This window comes from Parambassis ranga, unplaced genomic scaffold, assembly GCF_900634625.1.
Source record: "Parambassis ranga unplaced genomic scaffold, fParRan2.1 scaffold_244_arrow_ctg1, whole genome shotgun sequence".
Lineage (NCBI taxonomy): Eukaryota > Metazoa > Chordata > Actinopteri > Ambassidae > Parambassis > Parambassis ranga.
In genome coordinates, this window is record NW_021144791.1 from 710 (window position 1) to 1,533 (window position 824).

Consider the following 824-nt stretch of genomic DNA (forward strand, 5'->3'; position numbering starts at 1 on the left):
CAGCTGCTGTTGTGCAAATGGAACAGACAACAGGTGGAAATGAGAGGCAGTTATCAAGACAGCCCTATAAAGGAGGTATTTGTTATAATACTTTAATAAATTATGTCTTCAGCTACTTTTATACTCATTATTAATCCCAGATTAAGGTGTCATTTAGGAGAGAGATTTAAATTCTATCTTTATGTAACTTCTCCTTCTGATACACTCTGATAGTTATTCAGTTACAACATGCTGACTGGAAATCTGCAAAGTGAGCCCTGGACTTTTAGAGAAAGTAGAAAGGACACCAGTATTACTGTCCAAACTAAACTAAAGGTTCCACTGAGATTTGAACTCAGATCACTGGAGTCAAAGTCCAGAGTGCTAACCATTACACCATGGAACCTGCTTCTCATGGGTCTTCTTCTCCTCCTCTACCCGGCCGACTGTCAGCAGTTTGACATTGGTAAAGATACGTGCAAAGATTTCTTTGTGTCAACAAAGACTGAACACTTTCCATATCACTGTCCTCCATGAGGAGACTGTCCTCCATGAGGAGACTGTCCTCCATGTCTAGATAAGGCTTGCTGTCTAGCAGCTGGGAGAAATGTCTTTTTGTGGCTGTGGCATTAGCTCAACATTGAATCATAAAGTGTATTTGTTGCATAACAGGAAGTGGTCTTGTATTAGGGTGTGACCCTCCTGAGAAGCAGAACCTCTCCTCTGATAATTGTCTCTCATGGGACAGATATGAAAATTAGCCTGAGCTATCCGGGCTCTACATGTTGTTACAGAGAATAATTCTGTGCAAACAGGTTAACTGAAACAGAGAGCATTGATTAAGG

At 40.9% G+C, this 824-nt stretch overlaps 1 non-coding gene across 1 annotated transcript; it reads right to left on the bottom strand.

The window, feature by feature from the left end:
* Positions 1-313: 313 nt before the first annotated feature.
* On the bottom strand, positions 314-385 carry trnaq-uug (transfer RNA glutamine (anticodon UUG)). Its single transcript has one exon. It is a non-coding gene; the product is annotated as a tRNA-Gln (tRNA).
* Positions 386-824: the final 439 nt, after the last annotated feature.